The 16,100-nt window shown below is 39.4% G+C and overlaps 1 protein-coding gene across 3 annotated transcripts in view; it reads right to left on the reverse strand.

The window, feature by feature from the left end:
* The window catches only part of DNASE2B (deoxyribonuclease 2 beta), a 684,289-nt gene that overhangs the window by 624,337 nt on the left and 43,852 nt on the right, over positions 1 to 16,100 (reverse strand). The gene's annotated exons all lie outside the window — the stretch shown is intronic.

Below are 16,100 nucleotides of genomic sequence, written 5' to 3' on the forward strand. Positions count from 1 at the left end.
GTGGTCAGATTCTTTTGAAAGTTCCTGATAATTGAATGATGGACATGAAAGGAAGAGAAGAGTCAGGATGACTCCAAGACTTTTGAACTGAGCGACTGGAAGGATGGAATTACATCAGTTAAAATGTGAGAGACTACCAGTGGGGCAAATTTGAAGAGTAAAATAAAGATTTCAGTTCTGGAAATGTTAAGTTTGAGACACTTAGTCGTGATTCTTGTTTTCAAGTACTCAATTGGGATGTATGATTCTGCAGCAAGAGAGAGAGAGAGAGAGAAATAGACTAGAGATCAAAATTTGGGAGTCATCAGCACATAGGTTGTGTTTCAAACCATTATAGTGAGTTTAGAAAACTGAAAAGGAGAAGAGGGTGAAGGACTGAAACCTGGAGGAGTCCCACATGAAGAGTTGGAAAGAAAAGGAGAATCAAATAAAAGAGAAAGACAGTAGAGAGCCATGGAAGCCAAGTAAAGTGTTTCCTTTCGATTTACTATTAGGAGTTAATTTTCCAGAAATTGCCTTAATTTCAAATTATATGTTTCACTATTGACACTGTTTGATAATCCCGGTCACTGCTGGCAGTATTCATAATGCCATGAAGAAGGTGGAGTAAGAGGTTTAAGAGAGTAAGGAGTTATGGATGATGAAGGCTTCTTATTGATGTACATAACCCAGTGCTATTTCTTAGGCTAAGCTATCTCTCTATTACTTTTTATTTGTGGACCCCTGAAGATTGGCTTACTTTCCTTTTTATTATTATTATTACTAGAGGCCTGGTGCGTGGATTTGTGCATTGGTGGGGGTCCCTCAGTGTGACCTTCAGGAATTAGGCCAGAACCGGCAGTCCAATGCCACCTGCCACTCCTGCCTGCTGCTTCTGCTCATCCCAGCCCCACTGTGCCTGTCACCACCATTCAGTAGGCTCACTGTTGCTCTGCTGTGGTGTCTGTGTGCATGTCCTAGGGAGACACTTGCATGCCCATGACTGAGAAGTGGCCACTGGCTCATGCCCAGTCAATCCACACTGACCAGCAGGGGGGGCAGCTCCTGCTTTGAGCGCCTGCCCCTGGTGGTCAATGTGCATCATAGCGACCAGTCAACCTGTTGTTTAGGCTTCTCTGTGTGTGTGTGTGTGTATTACTTTTAAAATCCTCACCCAAGGATATGTTTTTTATTTAATTTATAGAGAGAGGAATGGGGTGAGAAAGAAGCATCGATGTGAGAGAGAAACATCAACCCCTTGACTCCTGTACGTACCAACCAGAGATCGAACCCACATCCTAGGTATTTGCCCTGACTAGAAATCAAACCCATAACCTTTTGATATAAAGGAGATGCTCCAGTCAATGGAGCCACCTGGCCAGGGTGAAATTGGCTTATTTTTCTTTTTTTTTTTTTTTTTTTTTTTAATTGATTTTAGAGAGGAAGGGAAAGGAAAAAGAGAAATATCAATGATGAGAGAGACTCATTGGTTAGCTGCCTCCTGCACTTCATGCCCCACACTGGGTTAGAGCCTGCAACCCGGGCATCTGCCCTTGACCATCAAACCCAGAACCCTTCGGTCTACACAGGATGACACTATCTCCTGAGCCAAACCAGCTAGGGCAAGATTGGCTACCTTTTCCATCGTCACCATTAGTTAGCAAGAACAGCATTATTATTATTATTTTTAAATATATATTTTACTGATTTTTTTACAGAGAGGAAGGGAGAGAGATAGAGAGCTAGAAACGTCAATGAGAGAGAAACATCGACCAGCTGCCTCTTGCACACCCCCTACCGGGGAAGTGCCTGCAACCAACATACATGCCCCTGACCGAAATCGAACCTGGGACCTTTCAGTCCACAGACCGACGCTCTACCACTGAGCCAAACCGGTTTCGGCTAGAACAGCATTATTTTAAGGCTGAATGTACTCTGGGAGTCAGTTTATTGAGGCAATTAAAGTCATTTGTGCAAGATGCAAGCCACTGCCTACTATATGATGGATTCTAAGGCAGCAACTTGGGGATCCAAAATTATATTTGGTGATTTGGATAAAAGTTTTTCTTCTTTTCCTACACACTGTAGAAAAGATTGTATTCACACCGCCTCTTCTCCGAAAGGCAATCAATAAAATTTCATTTTTTCTGATGTCCCCCCCCCCAATAAGAACCAGATTAAATAGAGATAAAAGGCTTCTTATACTTTATTTTTATATACTCTAATAGGAATTATACATTCTTCTATAATATTGGTCTTGAGAGCCACAAAAATTGAAATAAAGCTAAGCTTCATTTAAGAGGAACAACAAAAGTCAGTAGTTTTCCTGGAATTTCCATCACAAGAGCCAGGAAGGCCTCTGGGAAGAACTGAAGATGTGTTTATGAGATAAGCATTAAGAGTAGTGATAAATGATCAGATTTCAAAAGTTTCCACCACATTCCAGAAGGCTCCAGGGATGTTTTGCGGATGTAGGCTCCCTATAGTTATTCCTTTTTGCTGATATAGGTTCCATACAGTTATTGTAAAGCCAGCAGTTCAGGATACAGATTAGTATGTTCCAAAACTTGACTGTTTCTATGACAGAGACATGCTAGGAGGTTCCAGTGGTCTCTAAGGATCACTAGATGCTAGGATATCTTGCTAAAACCTCAGAAATGTGTATAGAGCTACTTGAAGTATGATTGATGGACCAGCAACAATGACATCATCTGGAAGCTTGATAGAAATTCAGAATCTTGGGGTTCACTGCCAGTAGCTAATTCCAGTTTGTCAGCAGCGCTAAATCATCTGGAATGGCTGAGGGCATTTCCCCAAACCTAAAGATTTGCATAAATGATTGCTTACTGCCAGACAGCTGAAGACATTTCAATCTACATGTTATTGCCTCCTGCTGGCCAAATGCTTGTAACAGCTGAAGGCAGTTTCCCCCAATCTGACAATCCTCCTGTATACCAAACCTTGGCCTTTGGTGTGTGTATCTACCTTGCCTTAGGACAATTTGTGTTAATAAAGACCAAAGGGTCCAGAGATTCAGGAGAACTTGGTTCCTTTAGCTAAGTTTTCTCTGGCTTGCCAAAATATCTTCCAAAATTATGTTTCGTCTCTGGACTCTTGATTAATTTACATGCAGCCCCTTTTCCAGATTCCTGAATCCTTCAAGATGCTGAGAAACACACACCAGCAATTCATCATCAGACCAACTGAAAGATCCCTAGGTAATTCATAAACATATATTGAAGTTTAAGAAATGCTTCTGAAGAAGATATGTGCTGCATCCCTTACCCCTATTAATTTCTATTGATCAATCAGAGAAAAATTTATGGTTGGTTTCTAACAACATTTTATTATAGTTAAAAACAATATTTTATTTTAAAAATGAGTGAGAAATATTGTGGAAAATTAATATATCTGTTTTATTTTCTAACCTAGTCCTTACATATAATGATATTTAAAAGATCCCTTATCTGACTAGTAGGCAGCATATCAATCCACGGACCCATGACTATACATCATCAAAACTAAATGGCTTTCCTTTGCTTTCAAGTAACTATCAACAAAAGTGATTCTCAAACTGTAATACCAGGACCACATCACCTGGGAACTAGTTGGAAGTACAGTGTCTGAATCAGAGATACAAGGATGGGACTCAGAAATCTGTGTTTTTAACAGCTCCTTCAGTTGATCTTGATGCATACCAAATTTGGAGAACACGCTGGTCTTGATCCATTATCTTCTGATACATACAAACAGACTAAGGTTTTGTTTCTCTAGTGTCTATGGTAAGCTTACCTAACTGGGAACCAAATCAGCTTCTTCCCATGTCTTCACATAGGAAATCTAGATGCCCACATTAGGAAATATCCAAAGAATTATTATATCAAAACTAGAGGCCCAGTACATAAAATTTGTGCACTTGGGGGACAGGGGCCAGAGGATGGGATTCCTCAGCCCAGCCTGTGCCCTCTCGCAGACTGGGACCCCTTGGGGATTGGGTCTAAGTCGCAGTCAGACATCCCTCTTGCAGTCCGGGTCTCTCACAATCCAGGACCCTTCACTCCTCACTGCCCGCCTGCAGCAGAGGCGGGAGAGGCTCCTGCCACCACCGCTGTGCTCACCAGCTGTCAGCCAGGCTTCTGGCTGAGCAGCACTCACCCTGTGGGGGCCCACTGACCACCAGGGGGCAGCTCCTGCATTGAATGTTTGCTCTTAGTGGTCAGTGTACATCAGAGTGACCGGACATTCTGCCATTTGGTCAATTCGCATATTAGGGTTTTATTATATAGGATGCTCTCATATGTATTAAAAAACCTGTAACTATGATGGTAGAGCTTGTGTTGATATAATCATTATCTTCAGGCAAATAAAAGAAATTAATGGAAGCCCTGATCAAGATTGCAGAGTAGGTAAAAGCTATATTTGCCTACTCCCACAACCACTTCAAAATTACAACTAAACTACAGAACAACCATCATTGAAAGCCTCCATAAGTATAACTTAACAGAAGTCCAATAAACTAAGGATATACAAAAAAAGCCATGCTGAGACTTATAAGAGGGGTGGAGGGTAGAATGGGCTGGTCCCATACCCACATGTGGTGGTTAAAAATACAGAGGCATAATTTGGCTGCAGAGGTTTCCCTCTGTGGAGAAAGGGGTTCCAATCCCATACAAGGTTCCCAGCTCAAGGTTCCAGTGCCACGAAGGGAGATTCTCGTAACTTCTAGTTGTAAAAACAAGCAGGGGTTATAGCTGAGTGAGATGGAATGTGGCTGGAGTTCCAGACATTCCTCTTGAATGGTCTATGCATGGACTCATGCAGACTCTCTTATGCTGAGCTTCCGTGCTAGGCAGCAGGTCAAAAGGTGCCAAGGGCCCTGTCTGATTTTGCACAGTGGTTAGAGTGTCAGCCTGTGGACCAAAGGGTTGTGGATTTGATTCCTGGTCAGGGGCACGAACTTTGGTTGCAGGCTTGATCCCGAAGGAACCAATCAATGTGCAATTCTCACCTCTTCTCTCCCTCTCTCTCTCTCTCTCTCTCTCTCTCTCTCTCTCTCTCTCTCTCTCTCTCTCCCTCCTTCCCTCCCTCACTTCTCTCTCTTCCGCTCTCTCTAAAAAAAAAAAAAAATCAATGGAAAAAATATCCTTGGGTGAGGATTTAAAAAAAAAAAGGTACCAAAACCACACAAGGAGGAACTGAATTGTTTGCTTCTTTATATTCCAAATCACTGATTTGATTCTCAGCTTCATCTACTCTACTGTTGATTCTCTATAAATTATACTTAATTTCAGTTAGTGTATCTTTCATTTCTGATTAGTCCTGTTTTATGCTGTCAAGGTTCTCACTAAGTTCAAATTCCTAAATGCAGAGTTAGGTAGTTTCAGATAGGAGGGGATTTGGGAGGATGGGTGAAAAAGGGAAAGGGATTAAGATGTACACATTGGAGTTACAAAACAGTCATGGGCATGTAAAGTATAGCATAGGGAATATACTCAACAGTAATTGCAATAACTAGAGCCCTAGCCAGCTCATGGTTAGAGCATTGGCCTGCGGACTGAAGGGTCCTGGGTTTGATTCTGCTCAAGGGCAGGTACCTTGGTTGCTGGCTCCTTCCTGGTCTGAGATCTGGTAGGGGCAGGAGGCAACCAGTCAATGTGTTTCTCTTTGTCTTTCCTTTTCTCTTCCACTCTCCCAAAAAAATCAATGGAAAATATCCTTAGGTGAGGATTAACAAAAAATAATCTCTCTATATAAATGCCAAATATGCAAATTGTCCCCTTGGATGTTTGACCAGGAGATTGGAGTTCGATCACTCACTATGATGTGCGCTGACCACCAGGGGGCGGTGCAGAATGAAGGAAGGCCCCAATCACCTGCCAGACCTATGGACCGGACCCTACCTGTGCACAGATTTTTGTGCACCATGCCTCTAGTATTGTAATAACTATCTATGTATGGTGTCAGGTGGGTGGGAAGTCTATCAGGGTGATAACTTTCTAAATTGTATAAATATCTAATCACTATGTTGACACCCACAACAAATATAATATTGTATGTAGATTGTAATTGAAAAATAAAAATTATACTAAAAAAAAAAAAACAGGGAAAAGAGAGGTTAATGACTAGCTACAAGATCATGTTTACTTTTTGCTAAAAGTTAGTTAATAATCTGACACTCTGGTGTGCCAGGTAGCTCTCAGACATAACCTACTTTTATTACTGTGCACATCCCTTTTTTTCATTAATCCATTTTATTGTCCAGAAATGGTGGATTTTTAAATAAAATTACAATGACATTAAAATCTCTTTCTGCTTAAAAAAAATAATTGCAAAGTGAAGACAATATGATGATTATATCCAGCTAATATAATTGCATACCTAGACAATACAAGAGTATGATTAGAAAAATAAAACTAATAAAATAAATAAATAAATAAATAAAATCTCTTTCTGCTAAATGCAATGTGGTTTATGGACTGCATTCTGGAACAGAAAACAGACATTAATGGAAAACAAATTAAATCTGGATAGTGTCCAAAATTTAGTTAATAGTAATGTACCAATATTGGTTATTAGTTTTGAAAAATGTATTATGGTAATGTAAAATGTTTACATTAACTGAAATTGGATGAGGGTATATAGGAACTCTCTGTATTATTTCTGCAACATTTCCATAAATTTAAAATTATTCCAGAAGAAAATAAAAAAAATTATTTAAAAATATCTCTCCCTGATCTTCACCTAACAAACTATTTCAGTTATTTTTAGGTAAAAGAAGTTAAGCTACTAACTGTCACAAAACACATTTTCTAAATATCTAGAACAGGCATTTACTCTCTGTTCCTTGAACTTATATGTACAAAGTTTTCACTTAAGTACTTTGCACTTGATGATATGTTATTTTAATATGTCATGGATGACTGCTCCCATCCACCCCCGCCCTCCTCCAGAGCACTTAATGCAGTGTGCTGCAGGAAGTAGGCATTCAGAGCTTGGATTTCTCTGACTAACCAACTGACTCAATGTGCTACCTGTAATTATATTTTAAAATTTATTCGGAGCAGTTCTAGGAATTCAAGGGGATAAAGTAAAAAACAACTATCTATTCAAGTTAGGTTTTCATAAATTGTCTAGAGTGAATAGATTCCATCAAAACTTGTCAAAATGCAGAATTTGTCATTGGAAACCAGAATATCAAAAATTTTAATCATCCATATAAAATACACTCAAGGCTGAAGGTGAATAGTTCATGTGAAGTTAACATTTCTAAAATAAATTTTGGGCTGAACAGAAAGTTATCAGTCTTACTTCTTTCATGCTTTTTGTTTTATTGCATTTTGTTTTTTAAAGTAGTTAAGGATAACATGTTATCTTGCTCTGGCTATAGATACATATTGTGAAATTCTGGAAAAAAAGCCTATAATAGAAGAAACTATTTATCTCCCTGATCTTTTTTGGTAATATTTATGTAAACTAAAGCCAAAAATCCTTTAAAATACCAAAACTTGTGATACATCTAACATTAGAGATTCTCAAAGTGTTTCAAATGTATCATTTGAATCCTTCTAAAAATTTTTGTTTATAAAAATAAAAATTTATTTTAAAATTTTGTAAAATTTTTATAAATAAGCTAGAGGCCCAGTGTAGGAATTTGTGCACAAATGGGGCCCATCTGCCTGGCTAGTGATTGGGGCCATTCGGGGCCATCTCACCTAGTCCTGATTGGGGCGATGGGGGAGGTGGGCTGTGGTGGGGTCATGGGAGGGCTCCAAGGTGTGTCCAGCCCTCTCACCCAGTCCCAACTGGTGGGACCCCAGCAGCCGCTAACCTACCAGTCAGAGCATCTGCCCCTTGGTGGTCTGACACTTAGCATATTATGCTTTTATTATATAAGATTCAAGGCAGGAATTATTCCCACTTTTCCAGTGGGAAAATTTGAAAAGTTTAAAAACAGCACCCAGATAAACCAAGAATCATAATCTTAGGCCAAAATTCTTTCAACTAATCACGTGTCATGTACTTAGATTCATATTATTTAGAATGAATTGTTAAGTGAACAACCCCATTCAACTGCATATACACATTTTCTTTTCTTGATTCTGTAACGAATGTTCAGGAACAAAGCACTTGATGAAGTGCAATATGAATCCCTTAAAAGAGGCAGGTGCATGAAGTTTGGAGCAGTAAATGGTAAGAGCAATATTTGTTTTTCATTTAACCATCTCAACCCATGTTTTCTATTGCAGAGATGATAGAGGTTGATACAATTTTAACAAAATAAGTTTAAGTAAAAATATGTATATTTGATATATTGTTTTCCATATCTATAATTAAACTATGCAGATTTAACTCAGGGGCTCAAAGTTATAAAAAGTGGGAAATAATTATCTTTATGATTTCCTGAAGTGAGGTATTAAATTGAAAATTATTTGGTTGACACAATTACAAAATTGTTGGTCATAGGCCAGGGAGAATTTTGATTTTTCTTCCAGGTTTCTCTCTCAGGAATAAAATAGTTTTCAAATATTTGGACTAGATTTCACATTGAAACCATTCATAGAGAGGCTGCCATTTGAATTACTAAGACATTGTGCCTCTAGCCTTATACAAAATGAAGATGTATCTAATGTTCTTTACATAGCTGATAAAAGATATCATCTATTTCATATTTTATCTAAAATTAGCATAAACATTTCAGCATTTGTTGAGAAACTAACATCTAGCATAGAATGGTCAGGGTTTGATATTCTAGCTAAGGAAACACAGTGTGCTATATACAGAAGAACATTGTATTGTCACATCACACATTTAAATAAGAGTCATGGTATTGATCCATAGTCATCTTCACTAAAAATGGAAGTCTCCCTAAACTTGGAAATGTACTTCATGAATATAGTACATTTAGTCCATATAAACTATTAAGATGATTCTATTACTTATTCATTTATTCTAGAAATATTTCTGAAGCCTCACAATCAAGCAGGGCATTGTGAGGAAATCAAAGAATAAAACACAACATAAGGCCCCTATCTTCAAGGCTTTAAAATATAATGAAGAATCAGAACATACATAAAATCTTATACTTCAATTCAGGCATTAAATAGCACTGGAAAAGAACTGTAGAAGTTAGAAGATTATATCTATCAACTAGAGGCCCAGTGCACAAAATTTGTGCACTCAGTGGAGGGGGGATCCCTCAGCCTGGCCTGCGTCCTCTCACAGTCTGGGGACCTTTGGGGGCTGTTCAACTGATGACTTAGGCCTGCTCCCTAGCAGTCATTCGGACATCCTTAGGCCTTGAGCCCAGATTCTGTGGGAGTGCACTGATCACCAGGAGGCAGCTCCTGTGTTGAGTGTATGCCCCCTGGTGGTCAGTGCGTGTCATTCTGCTGAAACTAGCTTTCCAACATGGGGGTGGAGAGGTTCCCGCAGCAGCCTGTGTAGTGACACCGTTAACTTTACTGGGGAGTCCGAATTGGACTGAATGGACTGCACCTGGCGGTGCTGGCTGGGCTAAGCTCCAGGAAGACGTTTTGTAAGAAGAGTGGGCAAGTCTGTTCTCCCAGCAGACTTCTGATCGCTGAGAATAATGTGAAGGGAGGCCTCCAGAAGTCTCACATTTTATATGACGGAGCAGAAGAGCCTACAACTACAGCTCTGCTCTTCATAAGTCGATGCGGCCTCCCTCTACTGGCTGGCAGGCATGCTCAAAGGAGGAGAGGACCTGCTGAATGTGGCAGGGAGGCTGGTGAGGTTTGCCAGGGAAGACATAGGTCTGGCAGACTCACCGCATTACCACAAGCAGTGGCCGCCTACCAGGGTTGTCACTTCATAGGCATGCGCGGCATGTGAGTGCTTCTGGCCCAGTGTGTTGTCTATTTTGCCAGAGCCCCAAAGTCTATTGAGATGTACAGCACCTGCAACATCATCAAAGCCTGCCTGGGGAACCACCAGGGGCCTCTGACCCCGTCCTGCTGCACCCGAGGGATGCACCGACCCAGCTCATGAAGGACCTGGGCTATGGCAAAGGCTACAAATACAACCCATGTACAGCGAGCCTGTGGACCAGATGGGTGTGGATATGTGTTAGTCCTGTTTGTTCTATTAATTTATCAGTTCCTTAAAGGTCCCTATATTGAAGTGGTTTTGAATTATTCCTTAAGTCCTGATAATTGCATCTCCAAAGAACCTGAATCCTGGAAATAAATAAGCTCAGGCAATATTCTTAGGGTCTATTCTATAAAATGATCCACTCTATAAAACCAAGTGGTTCATCAAAAATATGATAATATTTTGGAGTATAAACTTTACCACTACAGATCTGAAATGAAGATAAATAAAAATCAGCAAATACCATCAGCAGAAAATGGTACACTATGCTTGCATGGAGATTAAGTAAGATTGAATATTTGGAAATTCTAATGAAAACCTTATGTCCTACCAAGACCACTTTTCCCTCCCCACTGATGATCTACCCTTAGTAGAGAATTACTGCTTTAGTATAGATTCTGAATAACTACCAAGTACTATGGCTTCTATATATGATTCCAAGCAGAGTGGGCCCTTGGTGAATATTGGTGTCTTTCTGGAAAATTCACTCATTCATTCAACAACCATTTATTCAGAATCCACATCTCCCAACCCCAAAGCTCATAGATCTGTAGGGGAGACAAGCAAATAAACCAATTATTACAACACAGTAAAATACATTTTAAAAATAGAGGCATGTGCAAGATATATAGTGGTGATACCAAGATGAAGAAGAAAATGTGTTGGAGGAGAGGATGATAGGTATCAGAAAGGCATGAAAGTGTTTGAATTGAGTCAGTGAGTTCCAGGTAGACAAGGACTAAGGTAAGTCACTTCAAGCAGAGGGTGTTGCCTGTGTAAAACTCATAAATATGAAATAGGGTAACGTGTTCACAAACAGAAAATGCATAGGATTATTAGGACATAAACTACAAGGGGTGGGAAGTAATTGAAGATTAAGCTGGAGGAACAGGCAAGGATGAGAATATGAAGGAATTTAGAGCTTTATTAGACAGAATAGATAGTCAATGAATAGTTGTAAGCAGGGGAGTTCCACAATAAATTTAATTGAGCTCCAACTTCTTCCAATTGATTTTCACACGTGGATAATATATTAAAAAGTAATCCAGCATATGAGATTTTTTATTTATCTAAAGTGGCCATCTGTAGTGAGCATATATTGTTTACATCTGCCCAGCATCCATTCTTTCTTTCTTTTTTTTAAATTTTTATTATTATTATTTTTTTTTTGGTAATAGCACTTTGATTTTCTTTTGGGGGCGGAGGGGAGGCTTAATCTTTCCACAAACTGCAATCTCCTACAACTGTCAAATAAGTTATCCTCTCCTTAGCTGAAAATTGAGCAAGGGATCTGAGCAAGGTTCCCTCAATTCCTCCAGGAATTTAAATTTTGTGATGAGTGACTCAAGGATGGGAAAAGATTATAGTTGATCCACTTGGTGTCAGAACCCTAGGGGAAGCCCTTACTTCCTGTTACTCAGGCCACCAAACTGACCCGAATTACCTTAGTCTTTTCCTTTTTGAAGCTCGGTGCTCCAAGATTACTTTTGATTCCTTGAATTTTCCCATAACTTTTCAATAAATTCCATTTTGCTGAGGTAATATAGTCTCAAACCAGGTTTGGTTTGCTTCCAAGCTAAGGACCATAATTTATACATCACCTATAGGCAAAACCTTTACTAAGGTTGTTGCACTTTACCAGTCCAGCAGCTTTTTACTGTCTGGGTCTTGATACTGCATTAGTATGCTGGCAAGAAGTGGGCTCAGGTTTGCTTTGCTCTCAGAACCTGCTGTCCTTCCTCTCTCTCCTCCTCTTCTCCCCTCAGGCACTAACCTGGAACAGAGGGAATCTCAATTTGTGAAAGTCTTCTTCCCTTTATATTTTGACCAACACACTTTCCCTATATTTAGCATCAAAGCTTTCACACCTTTCACAAAACCACTATGTTCTTCTAAGGTCCAGAAAGAGTCATAAGGGACTTGGAGGCCTCTTCTGCTTTCCACCTTGCCCCAATGCTACACCGAGACAATAAACACATAATTTTCTAAGTGCTTGAATTGGAAAGCAGGTTGGAGGCAGAAGAAAACTAAAAAAACAAAATAGGAAGATAAAAGAAGTTAGTACTTCAAAATACTTCAGTAGTTTAAAAATAATGCTTTTCAAGATATCTTTATTATTATTATTTATTATATTTCTATTTGTATATTTTGTGTTATTTTACATTTTACTCATGAATGGAAAGCGTACATTATAGCTAGATATATTGGGTTGTTTCCCTGGGCAGATAGTGGCTCTTCTTAGTCACTGTAATGCCAGCAGTGATTATGCCTGTGTCCAAAGATGAACAAGATTTTTTAAGAATTTACCTTTATTATTGAAAGTATTACAGATACCCCCCTTTTTTCCCTATTGACCCATCTCTACCATGGCCTCTCCAGGCCTTCACCACACTACTGTCTGTGTCCATGGTTATGTATATATGTTCTTTGGTTAATCTCTCCCGCCCCAACCCCAGCCAGTCCATCTTATTCACTGCCTTGTGGGTCATCCACAAGATATTGTCCTTAGTCATCTTTTTCATGCACATTTTCTGATCTCTGGCATTTAAAGACTTCCTATATGTTTTTATAGAATATCAAAGCCAGGAGGTGGAATGTACGAGGGGTGAAATAAATAACTGGGAATGTGTTAAATATATTTCATAACTGGAACTTATAATGGTGGACTTTTCTTCTTAAGTCTCCATTTCTGACACATCTATATATATAAAAGCCTAAGTGACCGTCCAACCATCTGACCATCTGGATGGTAGCTATGACACACACTGACCACCAGGTGGCAGATGCTCAACGTAGGAGCTTCCAAACTTCAGTGACTTGACAGCTGAGGTTCTCAGGTGATGCACCCTGAACCCAGAGAGGAGGGAGCCTAATTCCCGGGTGCATCACTCAAGAACCACCCTCTCACAATCCAAAACCCCTTGGGGAATGTTGGAGAGCTGGTTTCAGCCTGATCCCCGCAGGCCAGGCCGAGGGATCCCACTGGTGCATGAATCTGTGCACTGGGCCTCTAATTTTGAAATAATTTTCACCATGTCATAGAATCAGGGCTCAAGGGAGATAAATTATTCTTCCTCTAATCCTGATTAAACTCTCATTCTTCCTTCTAATTTAATTCTTTTTTCTTTTTTTTAAATACTGAAACTTGGAATTTTGTAGTACAGAGAAAATGGAGTAAAAGACGAAGAGAAAAAGCAACAAAAGAAGAAGTAGCCATCACTAATATGTGGACTCTAATGAACAAAATGGAACCAGAAGCATAAATACATGGAACAGACTGGCTGGTGCCCAGGCAGAGGGGGATGGGTATGACTGAATAAAGAAGATGAAGGGATTAGCTAAAGAACATATGCATACCCCATGGACATGGACAGTTGTGTGGTAAAGGCCAGGGGAGAGGGAAGGGGAGGCGGGAGTGGGTGGAGGTGGGCAAAGAGAGCAGGTGGAAAGGGGGACACCTGCAATAAGGTCAACATTAAAAATGTTTTATAAGAAAAATCTAGTAAAGAAAGCTGAAGAGAAGGATGAAAATTTAAAAAAGGAGGAACTAATGCTCATAAAATATTTTTAAAATATTCAAAAGCAAATGACTAGAACCAGTCAACACAAAAGTGTCACTTATCCCTCATCCTCTCTTTTTATATCTGCATTTCCACTACCATCCATCTCTCCCTCTTCCAGCCTATCTGATCAGGACATTTTACGAAGGTCTTAATAGTTTTGGGCATGTTTTCTTCAATATACATATTAGAGGTATTGCTTGTCATTACGTGGGCACCCCTAATTATTATTATTTTTAAAAAATATATTTTTATTGATTTCAGAGAGAAACAATGTTGAGAGTCATTGACTGGCTGCCTCCTGCACGCCTCCTACTGGGGATTGAGTCCACAACCCCAGGCATATTCCCTGAGAAGGAATAAAACCGTGACCTGGTTTGTGGGTTGATGCTCCACCAGTAAGCCAGACAAGGGGGCCTCTAATTAAAAAGAGAACTGCTTCTAACTGCTTTATTAGTAGTAGTTGTCAAGTTAGCCTTCTTGCAAGAGACTACTTGACAGGACGATCCAAGAAGGAAATCAAGGTTGAACTCACCTCTTACTACTGTCCTCAGGATGGAGGTAAGCTTCTTCCCTGGACCTCATAAAGTCATTTTTTATTCTGTTTCATGTTTCTATTTTAATGATTATTGCCTGCATATTGTTGGTATTATTTAAAAAACTTCTGTTTGGCTTCAGCTATTTTCTTGGATATGAAGGTAGTTAATGATAATACAAATGGTACTTTTCTTAAGAGAGATGGCAAATGAAGCTTAGTTCATTTCTTTTATTATAGGTTTGCCTTTTAAGGAGAGGCCACAATGAGATGAAGGTAGCATTATTTAGGCTAGGAAATGTCATTTGCTTGTGGTGTTCTGGTATTTCTTTCTTTTTTTTAACTTCCCAATATAATAATAAATCTTTTTCCTTTTATCCTGTCAACTTAGGAGAAGGAGAGGTGGCTTCCTCCAGTGACGGGACCTCTTTATTTAGAAAATTGTATTAATAATTACCCAGGCTTTGATGTATGTGTTTCCATATGTGTTGCCATTCCTTGATGCTAGAAGTGATTTCCCTCGTAACCTCTTATCCTCATAACTTTACTTCCCGGAAGCAAAGGACATGCTCTGAGCCTGACAGCATTACGAAACACCTGGGCTTGTCTGGCCCATCCCTCCCCAGTGCACCACCTAGGACAGGACATTATGCCAATGAAGTTGCCACTGCCTGGAAGTCAGTAGTGATCTGCTGGGTTCAGATGAACTCAAACAAGCATGAAACCCCAAAGGTCAGGCTGTGGAAGGTCATCCCTGAACCCCCTTGAAGTAAGTTTTCAGACAAATTATTACTTATTTAGTATTGGTTTCTGAGATGCCACTTCACTGGTTTTTTTTAAAAAATTGATAATCGGCATAGCAGCTCGAGGTCTCTAAGTTGAGGATCTCGCCGAATGAGGGTGATCATTAGCAGACACTCCCTTTTATTTTTTTCTCTTTGCAAGAGTTTCTTTTTCCTTTGTTGATATTTTACACAAAGTTCCTTGGGAGAAACACTTCCAAAAAATTACTTCCCAAAAAGAAAAAGGAGAAGATGAAACTCAAGGACAAATTTATAAAATATATACATTCTAGTTTAGGTTTTAAATGGTTCACATCTCATATTTATATTGTAATTTGTCTGATTCTCACATATTACCCCAAATATGATTTATCATCCATTCAGCAAACATTTATTAAATTAGGTAGTTTGAAAATAAAGAGGAAGAGATTTCAACCAGAATATAAGCTCCATGAACACATTTTAGTCTGTTTCACTCATTGTTGTATCTCTAGCACTCAGAACAGTGCCTGGCACATAGGAGACAATAAGTATTTGTAGATGAATAAATGAATGAATTAATGAATATTAGCGTGATTTTAAAAAATCATTTAAGAGTAAGAGATATATGAATTATGTTGGACCTGGAATTGTGAATGTCATAAAGACTATCATTCAGAAAAGGACCCGAGGAAGACTTGAAGCACACGGTGTCAGAGCAGGTACCTACTCTATGTTCAGAGTGGGTAACTATTTTGTGTTTCAGATTGTTTTTGCCTCAAAAGAGGCATGTGGTTAGGTTCATCTTTTTATTTTCACTCTTGTTGAGAAGGTGAGAGGATTATGATATCTACACACAGTGAGTTGGTTTTCTTTATTAATCTTTCTGTGTTTACTTAGTGTCTGTCTCTAAGGAATTCCAAGGACTGTACCAGGTGGTTGTATTAAACCCCACAGCTCAGCCCAGAGGCTGTGAGCAGAGCCCACCCTTGCGTGGGCAGTGTGTGCTTCTGCACACAGCTCCTCAGGCAGTGCCAACCTGATCTCACCAGACGGTTCATTTTTAAATATAGCTTTTTTGCTATTTCTCCATTTCTGTAGCCAACAAGGAAAGAGAGGGGTAATTGAGATAGTAACCTGGGATTTTGGCGAAGG

This window comes from Pipistrellus hanaki, assembly GCF_964339955.1.
Source record: "Pipistrellus hanaki genome assembly, chromosome: 2".
NCBI lineage: Eukaryota > Metazoa > Chordata > Mammalia > Chiroptera > Vespertilionidae > Pipistrellus > Pipistrellus hanaki.